This window comes from Sorex araneus, chromosome 4 (genome assembly GCF_027595985.1).
Source record: "Sorex araneus isolate mSorAra2 chromosome 4, mSorAra2.pri, whole genome shotgun sequence".
NCBI lineage: Eukaryota > Metazoa > Chordata > Mammalia > Eulipotyphla > Soricidae > Sorex > Sorex araneus.
Window position 1 is genome coordinate 126,076,168 of NC_073305.1, and position 14,538 is coordinate 126,090,705.

Here is a 14,538-nt window from a genome sequence, read left to right on the forward strand (position 1 = left end):
GGGTGGACACGCGGCGCGCGGGGGCGCTGGCCGGCACCAGCAGCCCCCCACCCCCACTTCCCAAACACACACACACACACACACACACACACACACACACACACACACACACACACACACACACACACACACACTCCTATGCAGGTGCAGAATTAGAAGATTCGGGCCGTCAGGAAAATGCTGTGTGTTTGCACGGTCACAGACACACGGGTCACACTTCACGATCGCCTAGGGCTTGGTCATCTCCTGAGAGAGGCTGTCGGCTGCAGAGAGATTTCTCCTCTGACAGCACCACCTCAGATCTTTCCCGTTTGAAAGTGTTTATTAGAAGACTCAATGATCTGGGGTGTTTGCCGTGGGGAGTGTTTGCCTTGGGGAATATGTGTGTGTGTGTGTGTGTGTGTGTGTGTGTGTGTGTGTGTGTGTGAGATCGTTTTTTAAAAAGTTCCTCCGTGTACAAAGATGAGAAACCTGTATCATAGTTCGCCAGGGGGAAGGATAGTTTAAAATTGTTTGGAAGAACTGAAAAAAATAACCTAAAATGGGGGGCCAGAATGATAGTACGGTGGGTTGGGTGTTTGCCTCACATGCAGCCAGCCGATCAGGTTCAATCCCTGGCATCTCATATGGTTCCCCAGCACTGCCAGGAGTAATTCCTGAGTGCATAGCCAGGAATAACCTCTGAGCATCGCTAGTTTGACCCAAAAAGCAAACAAAAATTAAAAAATAGATTTTTTTAAAAAAATAACCTAAAATGAGGGGCCAAGAGATAGAATAGAAGGTAGGGCGTTTGCAGCAGCCAATCTCTGCGGAGCACCAAAAACACTGCAGAAGAGTGTGTGACTCCCAAGAAGAAACTGAGTGTGTTGCGTGGGGGGGGGCAGGAGTAAACAAACTTTACAACTCCACCAGGTTGTACGGAATGGAACCCAGGGGCCTCATGGGGTGACTAGAGATGATCACCAGATTGTTTTCCAAAGAGAGAGGCCAAAGCGGTGGAGAGATAGGACAGCGGGTAGGGCTGGGGTCTTGCCTTGCAAGCCGACAACCTGGATTCTATTTCTGGGCATTCCATATGTAAGAATAACCCCTGTGTTAATACCAATATAAATACAAATCAAACTAGAAACAGATAAAAATTAGTATTTGATGCCAGGATGGAGTCGCTGCATTCCACTCTTACAAGTTCTCTGCTGGGAGGACCTGCCCTTCTTAGGGTGCTGGCTGACTGCTGGTTCGTGGCCGCATGGGACTCCGTCTTTGGTTCAAGTATGGTTCAATTCCCAGAGACACCCTGACATTACCAGGTATGGGTGAAATAAAGTTCCATGGAGAAGTTAAATGTCAATCAGATGCAGATTATATTTTAGTTTTTAAACTCAAGGCATAAAAGAGAGAATAGTAGTTTTAAAAATGGCTTGTAAAAGGTGCAAAAAGTCAGAGGCATCAACAGTCCTATGAGTTGGGCTAAAGTTTGATACAGAAGTATAGGAATAAAGCTCTGGGGAGCAAGGAAGGCAGCTGACAGCTATGCAGCAGGGAAAGGAAATCCTTAGCCAAGATCAGACAAAGCCCAACAGGGAAGAAAAATTTCCTCCACAAATGGAAGAGATCCAGCCACAGAGAGACTTGTCAGGGGCAGGCAAAACACGCTGAGGAATGATTGGTACATAATTAACTCAGCCAAAGATTTTAACCAAAAGGGTTAAGAGGGGTGCCAAGAGAACAAAGAATGACTCCTGAGGGGTCGGAGAGATAGTACAGCAGGTAAGGTGCTTGCCTGGCAAGTGGCTGACCCAATCCCGGGAACCCCATATGATCTCCCAAGCACTATCAGGAGTGATCCCTGAGCACCACTGGGTGTGGTCCAAAACCAAACAAACAAAAATATTGCAGGGTCGATGCAAGGATGCCCCTGGTGCAGGGTGAACGTGTTGGAGCAGAGCTATTTTGCCATCCAGTCCCCAGCCCTCGGGACTCAGGGTTCACACCAGGGCCTTGACATTGTCCCCAAGATACACTTCTATTTTTTTGTTTTGGGCCACCCCCAGCAGTGTTCAGGGCTTGCTTCTGGCTCTGTGCTGAGGGGACAGTATACAGTGCTGGGAATTGAACCCACATAGACAGCATGCAAGACAAATATCTAACACACAGCACTATTTCTCTGGCCCCAAGTTACACTTTTTTGTTCAAAGACTTTCTTTCACTAACTTTAATTGTGGTCTTACATGACAAGAAAATGAGCTATTATACTGAAAACTGCACATAGTAATTTTAGTATTTTTTTTTTGAGGGTGGGAGGTCACACCTGGCAGTGCACAAAGGTTACTCCTGGTTCTGCACTCAGGAATTACTCCTGGCGGTTCTCGGGGGACCATATGGGATGCTGGGAATTGAACCCAGGTAAGCCGCGTGCAAGGCAAATGCCTTATCCTCTGTGTTATCACTCCAGCCCCAGTTTTGGTACTTTTTATATTTAATAAGTATTTTATATTTAATAACTAGTCCCTATCTTATCGATGAGGAATCACTATTTTAGCAATCCCTATTTTACCAATGAGGAAATAGAAGTTCAAAGAACTAAATTGACAAAGTAAGTGCCAGGAGCTAGGAAATAATAGGTAGGTTTAGGGTTAAACTCATAGGATTCAAATCCTGAAATACTGAGTGTTGACTTTCACCACCTACTTGTCTCCTACTTAAGCTGGGAGCTGTCCATGGTATCCCCTCTTTCAGATGTCGTTCTGTAATTCAATTCTGAATTTTCTCAGGTCGGAATCTAACAGGTTAATAAAAGCTGCCCTCCAAAAAAATAGTCAATGACTTCTATAAAAGGAACAGTTTCAGGGGATGGAGTGATAGCACAGCGGGTAGGGCGTTCGCCTTGCATTCGGCCGACCTAGGTTCTATTCCCAGCATCACATATGGTCCTCCAGCACCGCCAGGAGTAATTCCTGAGTGCATGAGCCAGGAGTAACCCCTGTGCATCGCTGGGTATGACCCAAAAAAAAAGCAAAAAAAAAAGGAACAGTTTCATTTAGGGACCAGAGAGATAATGCAGTGGGTAGGGTGCTTGCGTTGTACCCAACCATCCTGGGCTCAACCCTCGAGCCCCATCAGGAGTGATCTCCGAGCACAGGGCCAGCAGCAAGTCTGGGTGTGATTTTTTTGGCCCTCCCCACCAAAAAGAGAATTCCAATTGGTTGTAAGGTACCTTAAAAGTATCAAGTGTAGGTAAGAAGGAAAATAATAAAGACTCTAATATGTATTTTACCAATTCTTTCCTTGTTGCCTGTCTTCTGCTAAGAGAATTTTAAATTTCAGGAATGTATTTTTCAGTTTTTAAATTCTGTTTGGGTCTTTATTTTATCTTATTTCTCTGCTGATAATAAAACCATTTAGGATTTTAGGTTATCTATTTCATTTGGGATAAGCTTTTTAAAAATATATTATTATTTATTTTGGGTCACACTATTGCTCTTGCTCTGGGGTAAGTTTTGTTAACCTGTGTAGCTTTCAGTAGATGCAGGGGCTGGAGTGACAGTACCGTAGGTAGGGTGCTTGCCATGCATGCAACCAACCTGAGTTCAATCTCTGGTATCCCATATGGTTCTCTGAGCACTGCCAGGAGTGACCCCTGAATGCAGAGCCAGGAGTAAAATAAGAGTTAGTGTTACTGGGTATTAATTAGTAATACCCTGAGTATTACTGGTTGTGGTGAAGAAAAAAAGGTTTTATGGACTTTATACAGAAATTCAAAGCCGCGAGGCTGCTGCCATGGCCGCGCAACCTATTGTCATTTAATCATCACCAATATGAAATGGTTCCCTTTCAACGGGTCGGACTTTGGTGGGAAATCCTAACAAGAATAGTAAGTCTTTTGCTGAAATATTGAAGGCCACCAAAGTGGTAGCCATCTCTATAGACTGAACTAAGCCATATCCCCACGCCAGCTGAGAAGAAATATCCTTCTTTCTCGGGAAGAAACGCGGCGTGGCGTTAACCATAGTATGATGTCCATTAAGCTGACACGGACCTGGTGGCGTGGGAATCGGATACAAGGGAATAAATTATTATGTACTTGGAACAGCGGGACGCTGGTGGAATCTTGAGCCGGGGCCGATACCAGCGTATTACTTTTGGTTCCAGAAACTGCTTGCAGACATTCTACCAGACTATCAACTAAGCCAGAGCCCCACGCCGGCTGATGACGAGAAATAACCATCTCTTTTGGTTTGTTTTCCCTTTGTCAGGCAGCGTGGTGATTACTAAACAGGCATGATCTCGGTGGTGCGGGACGAGGGGGGAAAAAATAGAAAAGTTATGTAACAAACAGCGGGACTTAATATCTCTACATTCTCAGCAATGGAGAGCCATCAAATGCTTCCTTGACAGTGGGACTGTCTTCTCTTTTTTGGGGGGAAACCCTAGCAACAATAGTGAATTATGTGTTGAAACATGGACTGTAACCAAGATAAAGCGTAAACGAAGTGAAACTTATCACTTACAAGGGCGGGGACTGGGGGGGCGGGAGGGGGCGGGAGGTATAATGGGGTGGTTGGTGATGGAATATGGGCACGGGTGAAGGGAGGGGTGTTTGAGTATTGTATAACTGACATAATCCTGAGAACTTTGTAACCCTCCACATGGTGATTCAATAAAATTTAAATTAAAAAAAAAAGGAAAAAAAGGTTTTATTCACCAAAGATTTTTATTTACACTTATAGAGTAGTAGTTCCTGGTGATCCTCCTATTATTTTGGAGTGTTGGAGGTCTATAGTGAGAACTTCATTTCTATTTTTTTTGTGCCAAAACTGACAATGCCCAGGGTTTACTCCTGGCTTTGCACCCAGGAATCCCCTGAGCATTGCTCAGGGGACGACATGGGATGATGGAGATTGAATCAGAAGGGTTATATGCAAAGCAAATGCCCTACTTGCTGTTCTATCATTCCAGTCCCCTCAGCCTTATTTCTAATATCAATACACTTCTATCATTTAAAAAATACATTTTTCATATTTGTTAGTTTTATCCATTTTATTGATTTCATGATTTCTTTTCATTGTTTTTAATTTTGTTGGCTTGCTGTTAAATTTCCTACTTTTGGGGGGCGGGGGATTTTTTTGGTCAACCCAAAGAAGCTCAGGGGTTTCTTCCAGCTCTGCCCTCAGGAATCACTTCTGGCGGTGCTCAGGGGACTATATGGAATAGCAAGGTATCAAACACAGGTGAGCTGCATGCAAGGCAAACATCCTACCTGCTGTACTATCATTTCAGCCCTCCTATTTCATTTTTCTGCTTAATGTGCTCTTCCTTTTCTAGACCCTCGAGTTTAAAATTTAAGAATATTGTTTTGAGTACAGATGATTTGCTTTGCACATGGCTGGTTCATGTCCAATCATCAGCATCCCGTATGGTCTTCCAAGCACCACTGGGAGTAACTCCTGAGTGTAGAGCTAGGAGTCACCCCTGAACACTGCCCCCTGTGCCCCTAAAATAAACAAAAGAATTGGTTTGAGATTATTTCCTTTTAAGGTATATAAGCACTTAATACTATGAATTTCTCTTTGAAAACTTATTCAAAATTCTTCAAAATATTTTCTAATTCTTAATTTATATTGGATTATAGGCCACTCATTGGTGCTCAGGGGTTACTCCTGGCTCTATATAGCTCAGAGATCACCCTGACAGCATTCAGGGGGACCAGATGTGGTACCAGATATCGAACTTGTGTTGGCTGCATGCAGAGCATACACTTTACCCACTATACTATCTCTCTGGCCTCATTATTTAAACATTTTTTCCTACAGAAAATTTTGAGTACATGTATATTGTTTGATTTGGAATATCCCAAAAATTTTGTGGCATTTTTCTCATTGGTTTACATTTTGTTTCTATTATGGATGGAGAATATACTTTGATGAATTATTAAAAAATAAATAGAGAGGGGTTATTAGAGGTTGAGACACTTTTCTTGCATGCAGCTGATACTGGTTCAATCCTCAGCATCTCGTGGTTCCCTGACCACAGCACATGGACCTGAGCATCCTCAGGTGCAATCTTTGCCAAAAACTATACATACACCGCACAACTATTAGTTGTCTAGTTTTGGGATGGTTTCTTGAGCCTCAGCAGTCAATCTGTGGACCAGGACAAGTCAGAAAAGTCAACTGGAGATTTTGGGTGATTCCATGATCTCTGTCCATTAGGTGTGCCCATCTGCGAGAAACAAGGATTCAAACCAAGCTAGACTAGAACATCTTGTGCCCACATGTACCTTGTCACTCTCTGCCACCATTCTCGCTGTACTGCCATATCATCTTAAGACCATATTTTTTCTCTGTGTCTATCCAACTGGTGCCTTTGAGCATCTAAACAGTGACTCATTCATAAGCACTGCATCCTCTTCTCTGAAGATACACTAGCTTTATTGATCGCACAACAAATTCTTCTGCTTGATTTCCATGCAAACTGTCAGTGTTGGAAATTTTGTCAAAAACTCAGAAGGCTTTCATGTCATTTGCATCTCATTAGTAATAATCAAGTAAGAATCTCCCTTCTAATAGACTCATCTCGGAAGTTTAAGGGCGAAAGAAGCTATGCATTGGCTAAATTAATACATTTTTATTTGCCCTCTTTTCCATCTTGATTTCTCCAGTGACATCTTCATAGGACACAGATCTGAAGAAGCACTTCTGTAGCCTAAAATGATGCAAGTGTCTTCATGGAATTGCAGGGGTCCCACCACTCAAGATTTTTAAAAAAACGTCTCTCCAGTTGAAGCAATGGCTCAATAGCTGGAGTGCATGCTTCCATGCACTTCACTGGCAGAGCAACTCCCAAGCACAGAGCACCAAGTGATAAAGCAAGAGTACCCTGAGCACCACCAGGTGCAACCCCACCCCTGACCTTCCAACAAAAATAAATAAAATGAACAGAAGCAAATATTTTTTTTGCCTTAAGCACAATGTGACTCAGTGCTGGTCACTGAGTAGTCTCTCCCTCCTCACTGCCTCTCTGTATTATATGGTTCCAGGTCAATAGGAGCTCAGAAGCTTTCATGATTATTCCTAGCATTGTATAATAAAAATATTTAAAATAATATCAACATTTTTGCCTTTTGTGCTTGGCTATTTTTGATGAGGAGCATTTTAAATTCAATACTTTTCTTCAGTTAGCTTAATAGTAAATTTTAACTATAATATAGGAAAATGCACTTTTTCAGGTTCTTTTCCAGCATTTTATTATGTTTCAGTTGGCTGCAGATAATTGCATGTAATTTTGATAACAGAAGGACAATGAAGCACTATGAGAATAGAAAAAAAAAATAGCTCCAATTCTTGACTTTTTGAAGCTCTGATTTAAGTGCTTTTGGAGATGCTACTTTACAGAGAAGCAGTTCACAGAGGTGATAAAATTCCAGTTGTGTGTGGTTATGCTACTATAGCCATGACCATATACAGGCACAGACACTGGCTGTGGAAGTCGATGTGGAGGTCTCGTTCTGTTCAGCAGGGAGAACCCTTCGTAGGGCAGCCAAATGAACAGACGCAGAGCCCGGAGGAGGGAGAAAAGGCATTTATTCTATGGCAGTTACAGTATTTATACGTCTCTGCTGGGAGGAGGTGGTGCCGGGACCCCCAATAGAAATGCAGGGTATGGCACGGGAGTTAGCTAGCAATAAACAAATGCTGATAGGATAAGATCAGTAAGATTAGGAGTGGCAACCTTTGCTAGGTGTGGCATGGGGTTAGCTAGTGGTTAAACAAATAGTGACAGGATAAGATCAGTAAGGTAAAATGGCTCCCTACAACTGGCAATAAAAAAGTGAAGTCCCCTGGCTCCAGACTCTGCCTGGGTTCTGATTCTAGCTGTTTCTTACTGGCTGTGAGGCTAAACACAACTAATCGCTCTATGAGACAAGTGCCAGTAGTACCTTCTTCACTGCATTGATACACAGGATAAATAAGATCTTATGTTGAGATCTTGTTTTCATAGCACTTAGGAGCACAGGGTCTGGAAGTCTATGAAGGAAAAGGATTACTAGTAAGTGGCTACCATCATTTATAAATTACTTTTGGAGGGGACAAGAGGGGCACACCCAGCAATGCTCAGAAATTACTCCTGGCTCTGCATTTAGGAATCACTCCTGGCAGTGCTCGGAGACCATATGACACACAGAAAATATACTATCCTCAACTTTCACATCCATGGTTTTAATTTACATTGATGATCCTTCTTTAATAATATTTCAGATTCTTATAATATTCTATAAGAGTGACTGAACCATTAGGTAAGGAAAGAAAGTAGGGATGAAAAGAAAAAAGATTACCTAAAAGTTGAGGAAAATCTCCAGGATGTTGGAGAATGTATAGACTTCTAGGTCATGTATAGGAAAATAACCCCCTTTTAAGGGTATTGAGTTTGCCCTGGTAAGACAAGTATTTCATTAAATTTAGTAAAAAAGATCCAGGAGCTTTTAAGTGGGGAAGCCTGAGACTGTGGTGGAGAGATGTGGACATTTTGATATAAAGGGTATGGTATGGGGACGTTTGTATGCATGGAAACCTCATCATTAAAAGTATTGTAAATCGGGACTTAAGCCATAGCACAGCGGGTAGGGCGTTTGCTTTGCACATGGCTGACCCGGGTTCAATTCCCAGCATCCCATATGGTCCCTGAGCACCGCCAGGAGTAATTCCTGAGTGCATGAGCCAGGAGTAACCCCTGTGTAATGCCAGGTATGACCCAAAAAGTAAATCACAGTGCTTAAAATTGAAAAATTAGGGGCCAACTCAACACCTTTATTGCAAACCACAACACCTAATCAGAGAGAGAGAACAAAAGGGAATACCCTGCCATAGTGGCAGTGTGGGGTGGGGGGAGATGGGACTGGGGAGGGTGGGAGGGATACTGGGTTTACTGGTGGTGAATGGGCACTGGTGAAGGGAGGGGTTCTCGAACTTTGTATGGGGGAAACATGAGCACAAAAATGTATAAATCTGTAACTGTACCCCCACGGTGATTCACTAATAAAAAAAAAAAGTAAAGAGAGAGTAAAGTGAAAATCATCTGCCACACAGGCATGGTGCGGGGTGGGATGGGGGTATACTGGGGTTCTTGGTGGTGGAACATGTGTATTGGTGAAGGGATGGGTGTTTGATCATTGTATGACTGAGACTTAAACCTGAAAGATTTGTAACTGTTCTCATGGTGATTCAATAAAATCACTGTCACTGTAAAAAAAAAAAGAAAGAAAGAAAAATTAGTGGCCATAGCTAATAGTACAATGGGTAGGACATTTGACTGCATGTGGCCAAACTAGGATCAATCCCTAGTACCTCATATGGTCCCACAAGCAATACCAGGAGTGATCCTGAGTGCAAAGTCCAGAGTAAGCCCTGTGCACTGCTGGGTTTGGCCCAAAACAGAACAAAATTATAATTTAAAAAATTTTTTAAATATCTTTTAGGGATCAGGCATGAAGCTCTGTATCAACATGCATGCCTTACATGGTAGTTTGAGATTGGTTCCCCAAACCACCAAAAAAATGTGTTTCTTTCCAGAGGCTGGATAGCTAGTTCAACAAAGTGAAGCACAAAGAATGCAAGAGTCCCGGGTTTTATTCCAATATGGTACGGTTCTCAAGCAGTACCAGGAGTGATTCCTAGCACCAAATTGAGAATAGCCCCTAAGCACAATCAAGTGTGACCCCTCCCCAAATAAAACATTTCCCGCCAATTTCCTTCTCTTGTTGTTGTGAGTCACAATGATGAGAAGTCTGCCACATCTGGTTGTTACATTGGGAGACCTGGCTGAGGAACTCACATACTTTAGCTACAGTGCTCATTGAGTATTTCGAACTGATCAAATTAAGAGGTGTTCAAAGAGTCACGGGGGGGCGGGGAAGAGCAATAGTACAAGCAGGTCAGGCACTTGTCTTTCATGTAGTTGATCCAGCTTCAATCCCTGGCACTCGAAATAGTTCCCCAAGTTTGTCAGAAGTGATCCCTAAGCACAAAGCCTGGAGTAAGCTCTCAGCACCTGTGGGTGCAGCCCACAAACAAACAAACAAACAAGTACAGAAACTCAATATTTGGGGCCAGAATGATAGTACAGTGGGTAGGATGCTTGCCTTGCATGCAGGCCACCCAGTTTCAATCCTCAGTACCCCACATGGTCCCACCAGGAGTAATTCCTAAGCAAAGAGCCAGGAGTAAGCCCTGAGCATTGCCAGTGTGGCCCCCAAACCAAAACCAAGCCGCAGAGATGCCTCCTCACCCTGTGCCAGGCCGACTTCATCTGGGGTACCTCGGAGGGGGCAGGTGAGTTTTATTACCTGCCCCAACAGAACCCAGTCACCACCATGCTCACTGCTGATCTCCACAGACTCGGGATGAGACCCTCACACGTGAGAATGACTCCACTGAAAAACCCAGGTATGCAGGTTTTGTGATTGAAATCTCCAGGTTCTCACGCAGTCAGGAATAGGTGCCTTTTCCCCATCTCCCTTGTGCTTCTGGGTGCCTGGCAGTCATGCCCACAAACTGCCTCTGGGCCCTATGTAAGACCATTAATGGCCATGATCCAGAGACTCACAAATAAATCTCGAAAGAGAGCAACCAACTGCAGAGGTGCTTCCAGACCCCAAAGTAAATATCCAGTTAAAAATTTAACTCCAGCTCTATCACCTTAAAATTTTAGAATTCCTGGAGTGACATCCCATACTCTATACCATGGATGTACTGATAGTAGCACACCACATCTGATGGGGTATAAAGCAGAAGGCAACCAATCTTGATTAAAAAAATATTATATGTATTAGCATACAAGGCTCAACCTGTAACAACATGTTAGTGATCTCCTATACAGGGAACCAAGGTGAGATACAAGAATTTTCACACACTTTCCTCTAAGGAAACCTTTTGGGATCATTTTTAGTGGATTATTGATAACAAACAATACAAAATAAATTATTTAGCATCTGCCTCTGGGACAGGCTTGGGTGGTGATGGGAAAGTTAGAAATAATGGTGGTGGGAAGGTGTAATGGTGGTAGGATTGGTGTTGGAACACTGAATAATTATGGTGAACAACTTTATAAAAGTAAAATTTAACAAAGTCATAGGGGGCCAGAGAGTGGTTAAAGCACTTGCATGTAGACCACCCTGGTTCAATCTCTGGAGTCACACATGGTCCCCTAACAGGAATTACAATGAATCTGTATAATGTTTTGGGTAGATTGGCTATTTTAATGTCAAAATCTTCAATGTCACGGGAACGAACCTTATCCATTTCCTTGTGTTCTCTTCTATTTCTTTTACTCCCGTCTTAAAAGTTTTCAATGTGAGTCTTTCACCTCCCTTATTAACTCCTAGGTATTAGATTCTCTTGGGCAAAATCCTAAGTGAGATGGATTCTTTCTCTTTCCTCTGTGTTCATTGTTTATATGTAGTAAGCAATGAATTTGTGCGTGCTGATTTTTTTTTTTTTTTTTTTAATTTATTTTTAATTAGAGAATCACCGTGAGGGTACAGTTACAGATTTATACACTTCTGTGCTCACACTTCCCTCATACAAAGTTTGGGAACCCATCCCTTCACCAGTGCCCATTCTCCACCACCCGTAAACCCAGTGTCCCTCCCACCCTCCCCAATCCCATCTCCCCCCCACCCCACCCTGCCACTGTGGCAAGGCATTCCCTTCTGCTTTCTCTCTCTAATTAGCTGTTGTGGTTTGCAACAAAGGTGTTGAGTGGCCGCTGTGCTCAGTCTCTAGCCCTCATTCAGCCCGCAACTCCCTTCCCCCACATGGCCTTCGACTGCAATGTAGTTGGTGATCGCTTCTCTGAGTTGACCTTTCCCCGGAACGTGAGGCCAGCCTCGAAGCCATGGAGTCAACCTCCTGGTACTTATTTCTACAGTTCTTGGGTGTTAGTCTCCCACTCTGTTATTCTATATACCATAGATGAGTGCAATCTTTCTATGTCTGTCTCTCTCTTTCTGACTCATTTCACTCAGCATGAAACTTTTCATGCCCATCCACTTAACTACAAAATTCTTGACCTCCTTTTTTCTAACAGCTGCATAGTATTCCATTGTATAGATGTACCAAAGTTTCCTCAACCAGTCATCCATTCTGGGGCATTCGGGTTTTTTCCAGATTCTGGCTATTGTAAACAGTGCTGCGATGAACATACATGTGCAGATGTTGTTTCGATTGTACTTTTTTGATTCTCTGGGATATATTCCCAGCAGTGGTATTGCTGGGTCAAATGGGAATTCAATATCTAATTTTTTGAGAGTCGTCCAAATTGTTTTCCAGAAGGGCTGAACCAGTCGGCATTCCCACCAGCAGTGAAGAAGGGTCCCTTTCTCCCCACATCCTCTCCAACAGCGGTTGCTTTTGTTCTTTTGGATGTGTGCTAGTCTCTGTGGTGTGAGGTGGTATCTCATGGTTGTTTTGATCTGCATCTCTCTGATGATTAGTGATGTAGAGCACTTTTTCATGTGCCTTTTGGCCATTCGTATTTCTTCCTTGGTAAAGTTTCTGTTCATTTCTTTGCCCCATTTTTTGATGGGGTTGGATGTTTTCTTCTTGTAGAGCTCAACCAGTGCTTTATATACCATTGATATCAACCCCTTATCTGATGGGTATTGTGTAAATATCCTTTCCCATTCTGTGGATAGTCTTTGTATTCTGGTCACTGTATCTCTTGCGGTGCAGAAGCTTTTTAGTTTAATGTAGTCCCATTTGTTGATCTCTGTTTTTACTAGATTGCTTAGTTCCGTGTCACCTTTGAAGATACCCTTATCTTCAATATCGTGGAGGGTTTCGCCGACCTTGTCTTCAATGTACCTTATGGTTTGTGGTCTAATGTTGAGGTCTTTAATCCATTTTGATCTGACTTTTGTGCATGGTGTCAGGTCAAGGTCTAAACCCATTTTTTTGCATGTGGTTGTCCAGTTGTTGTGCGTGCTGATTTTATTGCCTCCTACTTTATCATACTGGTTGTTACAATTCTATTGTCTTTTGTAGTTTTTTTTTATCTTCTCATCTGCCAATAGTATCTGATGACTTCTGTAACGTTTAATTTCATTTTCATACCCAGTTTTTATGGCTAGGATTTCCTACATTTTTTCCCCTAACCAATCAATGAGTAAATTTAGTTCTAGAAGGATAATTATTAAATTAAATTTAATTTGGGGAGAGATACCAATTGGTACTATTTCTGGGGACTAATAGGGGACTATTTCTGGCTAAGTGCTTGGAGTGACCATGTGGTGCTGGAGACTGAAAGAAGAACCAAACTTTTAGAAAGAGCCCATTGAAGTTCCTTAGTTAGATTTTAGAGCTGAAGTTAAATTTTATCTTATAACTCCTTAAATTTCTGTTTCTTTCCCTAAAAGGGCAAAAGCACCTCAAAGTAGAAAATATTAAAAAGTATTGGTCTGGAGCAATAGTACAGCAGGGAAAATGCTTGCCTTTTACCCAGCTGACCAGGATTTGATTCCTAGCATCCAATATGGTCCTCTGAATCTGTCAGAAGTGATCCCTGAGCTCAAAGCCAGGAATAACCACCCCTGAGCAATGCTGGGTGTAGCCCCCCCAAAAAGACTAAAATGTTTATATTGACCTTCAATATGGGTCATGCCTAATCCATAATTTGTCATATTCAATCAGTGCCCTCTTTATATATATCCTTAGAATATCTGGAATTTCTGAAGAAATGAGATTCAGATACATCAAGAAGAATAAACTACATTTTATAAAGGTAGTTTATAATTATAAAAACATTTATCTTTAATTATAAAAACATTTAATCTTTAATTATAAAAACATTGACAAAAAAAGGAAATTTCCATAACTGAATTTTAAGTGATTTTTTTTAAAAGAAAATTATTTAAAAAGGATAAAAAATACTTAACAAGAACAGCCCCTCTGGCTACTGATTAAGCTGCTTAACGGTCATGATCCCAGAGACACATGAACGAATCTCTGAACCCAGTAGCTTTTGGCAGAAATGCATCCGGACTTCACATTAGGTTACCTGCGCTGGGCCGACCCAGGTGGGAAAAGGTGTCATCCCTCTGCCTATTCCTTCTGGAGACTTGGTGGCCGCCATCTTCCAGAGGTCATTGGACAGTCAGGTATCGGCTAGCAGTGACGAGACACACGGGGCCTCACGGGGTGGGGGTGGAGCCGGCCCTTGTCCTCCCCATCCCAGGGAGACCCCAAGTCACCACCCACAAACGGCCCCTCTGGCTACTGACTAAGCTGCTTAATAGCCACGATCCCAGAGACCCATGAACAAATCTCGGAACCCAGTGGCTTTTGGCAGAAATCCCTCCAGATTTAATTATTAAAATTTCAGAATTCCAAAACCACATGGACGCAATAACTATTCAAAATCAGCATAATGAGCAACAGAAAGCAAATTGTCTAATGTTGCCTTTTCGGCAGGTCTGAGTGTTGGGTGAAAATCCCAAATAATAATGGTGGGTCTGGTGTCGAAATACTGAATGTAATCAAAATAGAG